Genomic DNA, 13,672 nt, shown 5'->3' on the forward strand with positions numbered 1-13,672 from the left:
AGAAACTGTTACCTAAATGTAAACAACAACTATATTGGAATGTAAAACAAAAGTGGTTTTATAAATTGGGTAAGCAGTTGTACTGCGGGGCTAGCATCAACTTCTGAAAATATCTCAAAATATTTAAAAAAAAATATTTTGTTAAGTCCACAGATCTTAATAATGGAAACTTTAATGTCAAACAGTTATTTTTCAGGCGTGTAATGTTAATGTTCCTCTCTAAAAGAAAATCTTAACCACCTGTCTTGGCCAGCTGGGATAAGGAGCAGAGCAACAGGAAGTTAAAGGTCACCAAGGGCACCATTTATCTTCCAAAGCCTTCAGGTCATGTGGCAAATCGTGTAAGGTAGTGTCACCTTGCCTTACCTCTTGCAGCTGGAATTGAGATCTGAAATTAGGACAAGGTTATGTAGCAGGTGGGCCCTATTATACAGAACTACATCATCTAAGCCAAATGGCCAAGAGGACAGAAAAGGCATTCTTGTGCTTCACTTGAGACCAATGAAGCTGAACGTCTTGAATATATCTGGAAAACATGAGGGTAAATTATGCTTTCAGCAATGCATTGGGATTACTGACAGGTTCTTCCATTTTCCAGAGTTACAAACAGAAAAACATATTGGAGCCATGATTTTTGAAACAAATAAGATTTTATAACTGAATCTGTAAAATTTTATTTGCACGTTTATTACAACAGTCTACACTTCTATTGGCAAGTGTTGTGCAGTATACAAAAACAAAAGAAGATATTTCAAGAAGAAGCAGAAGAAAATAATTACATTGTAAGTAACCCTGCACAGTATACAGTATACAAAGTACAAGTATTCCATGCAAATATTAATTATAACATTGCAAATGTTATGTAGTAGTCTATGCAGCTTTAGTTTTCTTTTACCTTTCTCTGTATTTTAATTCTCAACATACTATAGCTGTTTTTTTCCTAATGATTCCCTTTATATATTAGTAAGTAATTCCCTTCTGGCATACTGCAGTGCAACAGTAAGCTTTCTATCAATGTTATCAGTGACACACTGGTGGCACCATCTCCAGGTCTCAATAAAAAATGTACTGTGTTGTCTTGTACTGTATATATCAGAGGGATGGATTCCACAGTAGTGTTTATTTATATGGGATGTTCCGAAGATTACTCTGCACAAGGCAAGCAGCTGAGAAATCATAGGCTGATGCATGATCTGCACCTGCCCCTGTTCATCAAAGTGTGAAGCCTCTTTGCGTGCGCATGACTGGGATTCTAGCACTGTCATCTTAACCACAGCTTCCTCTTGCAGTTATGTAAAATATTAAATACTCGCTTCCTATTTGGAAAAATGATCCATGGCTCCTTCAGCTTCCCCCATATGATATTCTCAAGAGTGTGATTTAAAGAGAAAGTTAAATTTATTTTTTTAGTTGTGCTTCTTTGTAAAATGACTCATTTATACAGTATGTTGAAACTCCATTGAAAAACAACATCACATGCACTAAAGAGTGAAAAACAGAGTATGCAATGCAAACCAAGGCCTTGTCTGGCTAGACATACCTTTTTAGACCCATTCGTTTAGATGACACAAACAGATGTCGTAACTACTGTCTTAGTTGGGTCACTAGTTTCCGTTAGGTCTGTATGGTGTTGAATTTCATCTGGTCAATAAGACTTCACTGAAAATTGACTAATAGAACTGAGGAGTGGCCATGCATTGAATTTATCCAGAGAAATAAACATCATGTTCAGCACAACAAAAGGAAAATGAAAGGTGGCTTTCTGGATATTGCTAATAAGAAAGTTTCAGAAATGTTACACAAACTCAAAATGGAAAATTCACATGTTGATTAATACTTAATGTTTTATTCAAAGCAAATTAAGTTATTTTAATTGATTTATTTTGTCCAACTACCTAATGCCAGAATCAGACAGAATAAAGGGCCTTGAAAAGTTATTCAGCCCCTTCTTATGGTTTGCCATTTTGTATTATTAACAAATTATACATATTAATGCATTTTAAACTCAATATTTGTATTCAAAAATCAATTCTGAAAGTAAAGACTTTCAAGTGTAAGATAAGAGACAGGACATTTAAACAAAATCTTGTCAAGACCACCAGTCAACGGAGATCTACCTGCAAACGAGCTAACCAGTTTCAGTGGCTGACTAATTACTGTACAAGCGGCGCCGCACGTGTTAACCATCACCACCCATTGCACCGCATATTTATACCCTCAAATCTCTCTGCTCTTCGCCCGTTATTGGTTTCTCTTCTCAAGAGCTCCTACCTCGCCCTTTTTTTGGAAAACTCTTGTAAACGACTTATTTGGCTTTGGACCTTGTTTTTGTTTCTTGACCACGATCTCGTCTGGCGATTCGGATTGGACTCTAGTGTTTACCGTTGCCTCGACTCTCTCTCTCTCATCTGCATAGGATCCTTCTACATTCTGACTTTGATTCGTAACAAATCTAAAGAGAAAAACTAAAATGTGTTGATTGCAAAAAATGTCAGACCAATGAACTCCTTGGTGGAAGGACCTTTGGCAGCAATTATAGTCTCTAGCCTTGTTGGGTCAGTTTCTACTTAAAGCATACCATCAGTTTTTGCCCAGTTTTCGGGGGAGATTTGCTCAAGCTCTGGTCACTTTCTTATTCAGAAGCCACTCAAGTCTAAATTTAGCTTAGTGTTGTGGGTCTTTGTACTGCTGAATGGTGAATTTTTGTACTAGTTTTAATCATGAAGCAACTTTTCCTCTAAGGTTTGCCAGTATTTTGCTCCATCTATGTTCTCTTGAGTCTTCACAAGCTTCCCAGTTCCTGTTGATGAAAAGCAGAACTATAATGCTACCACCATGTTTATCAGCAGGGATGGTGTTGACTGAGTGGTGCACTATGTGCATTGAGCATCACATTTAATATTTTGCATATACTGTAGAAGTTCTAATTCTGACTTGCCTGACAAAAAAAACATTTGCCACGTATTTGCAGTATCGTTTTAATGCTTTGTTTCAAACCCTATGTGGAATTTGAGATGTATTGCTTTTTGTCCCATACAAGTCCGCCTTGTAGAGTTCAAGTACAGTAGGTAGCTGCATCAGCATGCATAGGCTTCAAGTAAAGGTTTTTTCCATACTGAAAGGAAAATAAAAGAGACACCATGTTTTGGCTGAGCCTTCAGGTGTGAGGGAGAGAGGAAAACAGGCAGATAATAAAGCATGGGAGAACCAAAAACAGAGTAGTTAGGGGGAGAGAGGAGCAGAAAAGATTAAGGATTGACACTCAGGGAGAACTGGAGTAGCAGTGTGAAGTCAAAACCTGCAAATGATTAGAAAGGATTAGAAGAAGACGGGTCTATCATTGAGCGAAGGCGGAAAGTTCCAGGATAATTTTGTTTTCAGATGTCTTTCTGCAATAGGAGTTCTGAAACTCTCATTCCTACAGTTCTCCCTGAGTATCGATACTCGTTCTCCCCTGCTCCCCTCTCCTCCTAACTATCCCCACTTTTGTTTTCCCATGCTTTATTATCTGCCGGTTTCCCTCTTTCCCTCACACCTGAAGAAGGATCCTCAGACAAAAAGTTGTCACTTTTATTTTCCTTTCAGCATGGAATAAATCTTTACTTGTCACTTTGTAGAGTGATAAACCATGGACATCTTCTCTCAACCATTGAGCTCTGTAACTCATAGTTGACATTGGTCTCACTGATGCAAATGTTATGCCTTAGTTATAGAATATTGCAAACTTTGCTTATTTTCAATTACATTTTAATCCACAACTTCACATAAACTCTTATACACATACAAATAAATCAATGCACCTTCTCATCTGGTCAAATATCTGACACATAGTGGTGTGAATCTGGTGTGTAGTTACGTGTGTAGTGGTGAAAAAGTAGGAAAAATAGTTCAAAGGATTTTTTGTGGAAGGGTGAATGATTATGAGAACAGAACATCAATGGGTCTGCACAAATGAGGTAACATTTGTTTTTCAAACAAAGCAACTGATTACAGTTTTCAGTCTTTTTACTACATAAGCTCACAATAATCAACAGAGAGGTATAGAACAATTCAATTGAACGGCATCTGGAGGATTCCAGCAAATGTAACACACAGGTTAAGACAGTCATAGAGACTGCAAGATAAATGTAAACAACTGTTTTTAAACATTTTGACATGCACACAGACGAACAGAAAGATATTAATTGATATAAAAGCTATTTGCGATATTTATTAAATATCTAACCAAATCCCAGCATTCCTCATAGCAAACTATTAGGTGTGGCCTTTTTACAACATTAGAAAAGTGGAACCATTTCAAGATTTTTTTAAATTCCGCTTCACATACTGTATATTAATTCAAGACAAGCAGTCACAGCAAGGTTTTGCCCTTTTTAGGATTCATTAGCTTGGTATCCTCAGCCTGTCCATTATGGAAGCTTGTGGTTATTAGAAACATCATTTAGAGATGATGAAGGTGATGATGGAGAAGAATATTTAAAACGAATTATGAGATACTGGAATATAATTATTATAACCATTTTAGGCCTGTTTTGCTGACCAACATACCGCTATACCATAATAATAGGTATACAAAGAAGTAATCACTAGTTACACAGCATTGTGCAATATTTTTTTTACTCTCATGTTATATCAAGCAATACTGAGGTGAAGTTTGCCTTTATTATAAAACTAAAACTAAATCTACAAATTATGACCCTAGCTTACACTACTCACTATACATTACATTTTTAGACAAAATGGTATATTAACAGAATGATATTGGTGTACAGTTAAAAAAGTATGAATTCATAAACATAATAAGTCGTAATTGGAGTGAGAGGCTTAAGACTGCAGCTACAAACTTTATGTAAGAGATTTCAGCTTTAATCCTCACAGCAGACCAGAAACGGTAAGATACAGTCGTGGTGTAACAGAATAACTTGCCAGCCCCATTCTTGGCATTGAAAACCATGGAAAGAATGTGGCGATGATAGTTATGATAGGTGTAAGCAGGATGAATTGCATTCCCCCTGCTTCAGTAAATGGATATACTGTACTTCAGTGCACAACAAAGGTGGAGAAGTCAAACTGTTTTGTCTTTAGGTTTATATTATTCTGTTACTCATCTAGAGATCCTTAAAAATCCAAATGTTATTGTTCAAAACTAGTAATTTACTAAAAATATTTTGGCTGTCGTGTTTTGGGCTTGAATCTATTTTTATTCATTACTTTCTTCTAAATTTTTACTTTACATATTTTCTCACATATATTCAGGCAGGTAAAAAAATGTTAACTTAAGTTCATGGTTACTGCACAATGCTTCTCTGTTCTCACAGAGAAAGTGATTTCTAGAAATTTGGAGAATGTACTTTATAATACATAAACAATATTTTACATGTATCTTGAAAATTAAGAAAATAACATGATAAAATCAGTTTCACGGTTTGAGAAAAATATTTGGCAGTCAAAACATTTCATATGAAACTCATTGATTGCTAAATATGATCCTGGTCTGAGACTCAGACTCTATGACTTGGTAAACGGCAAATTTTAGCTAATCTAGCACATTTGTTTGCTCACGGGTAATCTGAGGATATCATCCTACTATTTCTTGAAGAAAAACGGGTTGTCATCTTCAACAAATTCTCCATGCTGAATAGCTTATTCCATACTCCTATGACCACTGGTGTAAAAAAATGTTATTACCTGATGTAACAAGGCATATTGGCATCTGATAGATAGAGTAAAACATAGTGATCATATTTATGTAATTGAAATTCTTCACATGCTGAAAATTATATTTTAGATCTAGGAATATTACATCAGTGAGATCAAGTATAATTGCTGTATAACTCTTCAATGATTAGATAGAGAGAAGGATCAAAATTATCTTCACTGAGGTACCGTACTGTATGTACATCAGTGTCCTTTAAAACAGTTAATAGCATTGTTAATTAAGCTCTTTGCTGTCAGGTCTATTGGGTCAAATTCACAATTACAATGTTTGAGTGCAACCCTTTGAATTGTACTGTAGCTGTGAAGCAAAAGGGAGCAAATGACTTAATATCATCAAAACTTCAGAGCAGCCTAAAGCACAACAAGCAATCCTCTCAACAGAACTACTGTAGATGATATTTGATAGATTTCCTGGTTCTGGATTCTAATACATGTACTCTATAATATAATATGATATCCATCCATCCATTTTCTAACTCCTTCATCCAATTCAGGGCCATGAGGCACCAGAACCTATTCTGGCAAGCAAAGGCATAAGTCAGGATGCACACTAGATGGGACAACAGTCCACTGCCAGGCACACACAGACACAGAGACACACTGACATGGGGCCGATTTTCCTAATAGTCGATTAACTTACCAGTGTGTCTTTGGACTGTGTGAGGAAACTTTAGCACTCAGCAAAAACACACGCAAATACAGAGGACATACAAACTCCACACAAATAGCACCCTCAGTCTAGAATTAAACCTAGGGTGCCAGTTTTGTCAGGCAGCAGTGCTGACCATTGTACCATCATACCCCTTGTTTTTTCAGTTTAAATCATAAAACAGAAAAAGTAACTTTGTTAAATCATATTTTCTCAGATGATGGAAAACCAACCATGCCTCAAGCAGCCCATAAACTGCACTTTATTCTCTTTTTTTGTTGTAGTACAGTCACAACATAAACTAAATATTCAGGCAATTGCCCTAGATTATGGACTGTATAACTGTTGATTGCAAATTACCCCAAAACAGGTCAATGAGTGCATCTGTATTTTATTATCTTAAGGGCAACAGAGCTTCTTAACTTTGAAAACAAAGAGTCACATGAAAAAATAAAACTGTAAAAAAACATAATTCTATAACACAAATCTATTCAAGTTAATGAGCAACTCAGGAAAATACCTGAAAGGATGAGTAACGTTTGTATTCAAAAAGAGAGTTTAGGGGATTTCATTAAAGAAATATAATATGTAATGTAAACCAAAATTTGCTTAAAGGAAAAAAAAATGGATTGCATATTAATTATATCATTTAATTCTTAGAGATAACTGTTTTGTGTAGAATTGAAATGCCATTGGCTACACTGAAAAGCAAAAAATTAAACAATTTACCCACATCAGTACTCATGATATTCAATCTCTCTTGCCTCAACACTCTGTTCCAGTATTTAAAACTTCTTTGCCCACATCACTTTAACCTATGAACTCCTCATGCTTGTCTATTTATATAGTCATATATTTGACCTCCCCACAGAGTGCTAATTATATCATTTAATGCCAGAAAGATGCTCTTGTGAACAAGGATTCACATCCTAGCAGACTATCTCTGCAAAACCAAGCACAGATAATATCAGGGGTGTTTATTAAGTCACTAGAGCAATAGAGGAGAAAAGTCATAATAAATTTTGTATAAAGTAGGAGATGCTATCATATTCATGCTATCTGAATCTCTAGTTAGTTCTACAGAAGGATAATGTTAGCATTTAGAAGAAATTCTAACAGCACAAATTATAACTATTAATAAAAAAACAGGTTCTACAAATTCTAATGTGAGGTACAACAAAAACTGTTGTCTACAGCCTACGTGTCCACAATACAGTAGGTGTACAGTAATTAATAAAAGCACTGGTTTTAAATCAAGGAATACTTGATTACTTTTTTAAATCAATTTTGATTGATTAATGATTTAATCAATCAAATACTCTACAATAAGTAACATTACTGCACAAAATCAACAGTGCATATTCAAAGCATACTGTATGTTATGCAAATAATATCATTTTTTTAGGTCTATTGGAACAAAAAAATAAAGCATTGTTTTATTATTAACATTCTCTTCTTAATAAACAATTACAAGAGTTCTAATAAAAAAATAATTAATATATAATTTACAAGTTAGAGAGTTTAAAACTGTATGAAAATATATCATGCGGGAGATTCAGAAATACAGAAAATAGAATAACAAATACAATATAGCTATAGCAAATAGACAAGATTTGAGAATGCAGTAGGAAAGGGGTGTAATCCTGCAGTTGTAAAGGAGTTGATTCCACTATAGGCCTAGGCAAGCAGTGGGCATAGGAGACTAAGATATGAGGAATGACTAGCTGGTTAGTGAAAAGAATGAATGGAAATATGAATACTGTATATGAAACAGGGATGAGAGACTGGAAGTAGGAAGGAGCAGAGCACTGAACAAAGTGGTAAATCAAGACCTTTGACCTAAATAGGAGCTGGGAGTGGGTTAGTGGAAAGCACAAGTACATGAGTCACAGATGAGGGAAGTGTTGTTTTATCATTTGTTGGACCAAAAAAGCAAGTGCTTTTATTTTTGATTTTGATGGTGTTGGTCACAACCTGCACTTGATTTCCTGATTTTCATCTTAATAAAAGTCATTTTTAAAGTTACATAATGTTTCCACATTAGCCACAGAGCACAGATAAATCAATAATGAATCTTGAATAATAAAATGTAAACCATATGGAGAACTGTGGAATGAGTTTAGAATCATGTAAATTCCTTATAAATAACATATACATACAGTATACAGTATCTGTAATTTGTCAAAATTAACACATAAACTTTAGACTGAAGAGAAACCTAATGTAAAAAATAAAACATAACTACAATGGATGAAAAAAAACTAAAGTGGTGTGAAGAAAACAAATATATTTGTATGGTGTGTTTGTGTGACAATGTTGTTTTATATATATTTGGCATCACCATCTGGGATTAACCTCTGATGAGACAAAATGACATATAATTCAACTGTGAATGTAAGCACTGCTTCGCTTTATCAAAGTCATGGATGTGAAACACAGGTGTTCAGTTTGAATGGAAAAAATATTTGATTAGATACTGAAGTTTCTGAATCCCTAACAAGATAAAATGAGACAGCTGTGACCATTCTGAACAGGTTGAAAAATATTTACAGGGTCCAGTCAAGGGTTTGTGAGTCATTGAAGAAAGCTTACAAGGTACACCTCTAAGTCATCCTCTCTTGAAGCTGATTAGTCTGAGAAGGTAGTGTATAATAATAGAAAATGCATGCACGTTACTGTATGCCCTATGAATTCTAATTAATGATGAATTAGTGATGAAAGCGTACAGTGTTGCTACATATTTATTGTTAATTGAGTTTTGACAAAGCTTCTGGAAGAGGTCAAACCCTAACCTCACACTATTCCACTTAATAAGCCACATTGCTTATATGCAAAGTTACTGAAACCAAATTGTGGACACATTGGTACATTACAGTATAATTATCTAACTTCTGTTCTTTCATAAACTACATAATGGGAATTATTGCTTTGTCCTCTCACATCCACAACTCAGAGTTCTCATCAAATGTTTCAGAAAGTGGAAATACTTGCATGTTGTTTGAAAGCTGTGAAACTTTTATCCAGCTACATATTTACTATCTGAAGCAATTACTTTTTCTCTGTTATTGAGTCAAATTTTGCTGTCTAATTTCTACTAGTAGTTTTTGGATTTTTCCTCCTTCACCTCTTTTTTCTCAGATCTTGTACTACACTTACCTACACCTATCAAAAGAAGCAAAGCCGACCAAACAGGGCAAGGTACTGTACATTGAATCTATTACATAGAGTGCATCCATTACATACAATACAGATTCAGCAATCAGGCCATCCAGATTTAGAAGCAAATATGCTTATCTCAGTTAACCATCCTGACCAATTCTCTATTCACCACAGAGAATCGACAGTTACACACCACTGGTTCCAATGATTCCTTGAAGATGTTCTAACTAAAGCAACTTTGGTGCTGAACACTTCTCAGACTTCTTTTAGTTCAGCACAGCATTTTCCACTGCTAATCAAGGGAGCTCAGTCACTACAATTCTGATTAGGCTCGGCTTCCAAAGTCAGGCATTAGACCTAACATCAAACCCCATACATCCCAGCATTGAAACATTGAAAACAAAATCTTTGTGCAACTGAACAATTCTGCATCACTCATTTTTGGGGAGTTTGAAGAAATCCATCCTTGTCATGACAGTAATCTATGCCATTTCGTCAACCAAGCTAGTTTATCCAATAAGGCAAACAAATTGAGATCACACAGACATTTACATTGTAAAATGTCTAGTGGAGGTTTTAGTCACACTACTGAAATGGAGATTTAACTGTTTTGACAGTCAAACCCTAACCTTCCCCACTTCCTTTCAGCTACATACAGTATTCATATCAATTCTGGAGCTACCACTTATACATTATCATTTCACATTCCCCCTTCCATCCTCCTTAAAGTAGCAACCTGACTCTCCCCTCATAAAATGATTGAAAGAGGGCTTCAAAGAGCTCAATCCTTGCGGTCATGTTGCCATTCTCTAAGCCAGACAATTTAAACCAATCAAATTCTACCCCTACTACATCTCACTTAGGGTTTGGCTGAACTGCTGATTTTAAACATAGACACAGCATTTTAAACCTAAAACATACTGGCGGTGTATGCAGTGGAATCTCTTTCCCTCCCCACCAGTAGACCTTACTTGACTGCTTTTAATTGTTAAATAAAACAGCTTTTACATTTTGAATACATTTAAAATATGCAAGAGTTCATTTGCCTGATTGACTTGACTGACTCACTGCCTGGTATGGGAACTGCTCTGCCCAGGATCGCAAAGTACTGCAGAGGGTGGTGAAGTCAGCGCTGCTCATTACCGGCTGTGAGCTACCAAACATCCAGGATATCTACTCAGCTAGATGTCTGAAGAAGGCTAGGTCCATTCTAAAGGACACCAGTCATCCCAGTCACATACTGTTTTCCCTCCTACCGTCTGGTAAACGGTACCGAAGCATTTGGTCCAAGTCCAACAGACTACAGAACAGCTTCTACCTCCAGACAATAAGACTGCTAAATACCCAACCTGCAGCTCCTTTAGCAAATCACCTGTCCTGGCTACATGGACACACAGTTTTCACTGTATTCAGCATAACTGCACTACTTGTATATATTGCATACACCATGGACACATAGCAGCTCTACTCATATTGAGTTTGATTCAATTTCTATAACATCTATTATTATGTAACCTTATTATTGTAACCTCAATTTTGTGATTTTTGTGTTTTTGTGAATTTTGTGATTTTTGTGATTTTTGTGAGCTCACAGAAAAGACATTTCATTGCCAGCAAATACTGCTGCACGCTGTATTGTTCTGCATTTGATAAATAAACTTTGATTTGATTTGATTTATTTGATTTGATTTGACTTTTCATTAGAACAATAGAACTTAGAAATCTTAGTCTAACTAAAGCTTCCCTTCATATTCTTTACAGATTTCATATACTGTACACTTTTGGGTGTTCTTGTGATGTTGAAACAATGCATAATTGTATCTCCCTTACTTATGAATAAAAAAATAAGAGAAAAAAATTAAAAGCCCAAAAAATGTAAACTAAGCAAGTCTGTGTACCTTTACAGTAACGGTGCCTCTTTTTAGTTTACGAATATTAAATCATACCCAACTGTACAACAGAATTTGAAAGTCTGAATGCAGACTTAAAGCATTGCAGTCATTGGATATTACTAATATTCTGTAGGATTTTAAACCTCCGAACGTAGAGTTACCTTTTCATCCAAACACCCAGAATAATTACAACACAATTGGTTGGTCTTATTGCAACATAAAACTAAGGAATCTAAAAACCACTAAGAGCAACACTGGTATTGTTCAGTAACACAAAACAGTTACTGTATATACAGTATAATTACAAACATATAGGGCTGATATTTTGCTAATTAACTAGTCTAGAATGTGTATCCACCCATCATCAGAAAGCTGCTTATCTCAGCAAGCTGGAACCTGTCCTGGAAGGATACTACTGTATGTAAGACAGGACTGAGACACACAACTGATTTCCTTGTGGATGCAAAGCCACTCCATCACAGAAATGGACAATTTAGAATATCAAGTCAATCCTTGTCATCAAATCTTTTGAATGTAGAAAGAAACTGGAACACTGGAAAGAAAATGTGAATGCAAATAGATCATTCACACTCCTTACAAATGGGCTGCCAATGCCTGGATAAGGATAAGCATTATGGCAGTGGTGCTAACCGGTACACCATCATACTACTTGTTAGTAGTGTGTTAGTCCAAAACTATTTTTTTAAACACTGTTTAGATATCTAATATCCAAAACTATCCAGAGCGATTATTTTTTATCATACAATTTATAATCTATTGGATTAAAATAGGTTGATGCCTTAAAGAGCTCCACATTATTTCACTGAGATTGTTGAAAATACACTTTATATCAAATTCTGCTCTGTCAAAACAGTGACAGAAAGCTTTAGTCTGGAGTGATCAAAAAGAAACACAGGAATAGGGTTAACTTTGAATTTTCTTATCAAATATTCATACCAGCAGTATCCTCTGCAGAGGAGGATTCTTTTAAAGGTACAAAACAATTATTTTTGGAAGTAAAACAGACCGTAGCTCTGTATTTACAGTATTACATGACCTACAGAAAACTCTAAACAGTAAAGACAAAAATAATGAAAAGGGTCAATTGATTTTCAGTACATTTGTACTTCCTCTCTAATATCTTTTTCAAGACAGTAACCAAGTGTATACATTCAGTCCATAAGTTGTTGTCTGTAATTTGATCCAAATCTTGTTTCGTCTGCCCCAGCCGTGGGCCTCACCTCTGCCCTGCACTGATCACTGAGGAGACAGGATATGCGGAGCACCTGGCTACAGTGAGAAGTTACACAGCAGCAGGTGCTCTGGGATATTTAAACCCTGTTCCGTTTCTCCTCAGCAATCCAGCATTATTTCACTCCCAATTTACCACCTGGTGCTTCCCAGCAGAGTTCTCACTGTTCCCACTTTTCTGCTAACCTGTTTTCCAACACGCTTGGACTAAGCCTTGGAAGCCGTATCTGTTGTTGTACTCTATGGTATGCAGTCTGCACTCCAGCTGGGCATCAGGACTCTGCTTCAGCAGGCCTGCCCCTTCTCCTGCACCAGATCCAGAACTCAGTGGGCACACTTCTTAGCACAACCCCTGGCATGCCTCTCCATCCACTGTGACAGTTTGCTTTTGGCCAGATTTCTAGAAGAGACCCCCTGACAGCACGCACCCCATTCAACCTGGCCCCTGACATGCCCCCAGTGGACTGTCCTGATGACTTACTCTCTGTCCTGCTGGCATCAGGTGCAAAGAACCAGCCCTGCCCTTTTCTTTACTTTTCATCTTGTTTAATTCCCTAATAAATGTAGTCCTATGCAGTCATTATGCATTATGCCGGCCACCCTGGACTGTAATACTCTTGCTCTTGGATCTTAATGCCTCCTTACCCACCCTTGTCTTCCTGGTGGGCAATGTGTTGTTGTCAAACTATGGCAAGGTGGAAACAGCAGGGATATTTGTTAAACAATCGAATGTTTCTGTTTTCTTTCATTTTTCCTATTTTTTCTTTTTATAATGTGTATTCTTTTCTCCTCATTTTTTCTGAAGTGACAAAGGTAAGCTACAATTTTATGTCTAATTGTCTGTAAAGAAACCAGTGACTAAAACCAATAGCACAAATAGAACCTTAGACATTTAATTATTTAATTTAAAATTTAAATTTAAATTACATAAATGAAAAGGCATTATTTACATTACGTGACTTTCATATGTTGATACTACAATAATTAAAACAAAGATGTCCAA

This window comes from Lepisosteus platostomus, chromosome 14 (assembly GCF_059453375.1).
Source record: "Lepisosteus platostomus isolate fLepPlt1 chromosome 14, fLepPlt1.hap1, whole genome shotgun sequence".
NCBI classification, from domain to species: Eukaryota; Metazoa; Chordata; class Actinopteri; order Semionotiformes; family Lepisosteidae; genus Lepisosteus; species Lepisosteus platostomus.